A 449-nucleotide genomic window follows, 5' to 3' on the forward strand; every position below is an offset into this window, starting at 1 on the left:
AGGACAGGGGGTTTCTAGCCAATCCCACGATCATGGGTCTTACTCGAACCCTCGTATGATGAGGGACCAACACTCGTCGTCTTAGCCATACGCCGTAATGGGGAAGGTGAGTCAGGCGGCGAACTAACAACGAAATCACGTGTCTGTCACACATAGAACGCGTTAGCTTTTCCTTCCTGTCTGGTGACGCCGCTCTCCTACATGCCCTCCCCCCCCCTATGCCCGACCAACCATGTGGAGGCCCAAAAGAAAAAGGAAAGAATGGTCGTTCTTCGCCCGTTGCTCAGGATTCCGCGTTATTCATGTTATTCTTTGGTTCTGAAGGCTACTCCACCCCCACCCCCCAACCCCTCTTTTCATGGAGATGGAGAATTATAATAAATACTATAGATGAAAATTCCGTGATAAAAAAAGAATGAAAACTCCCTGAACATGGAGAACATCTGTGT

General features: G+C 49.0%; 1 protein-coding gene across 1 annotated transcript in view; it reads right to left on the reverse strand.

Moving 5' to 3' along the window:
* LOC119590855 overlaps positions 1 to 449 on the reverse strand; it is a gene marked incomplete at its 5' end in the record, with an annotated part of 6,558 nt that overhangs the window by 5,201 nt on the left and 908 nt on the right.

The sequence above is a fragment of the Penaeus monodon genome, chromosome 27 (assembly GCF_015228065.2).
Source record: "Penaeus monodon isolate SGIC_2016 chromosome 27, NSTDA_Pmon_1, whole genome shotgun sequence".
NCBI lineage: Eukaryota > Metazoa > Arthropoda > Malacostraca > Decapoda > Penaeidae > Penaeus > Penaeus monodon.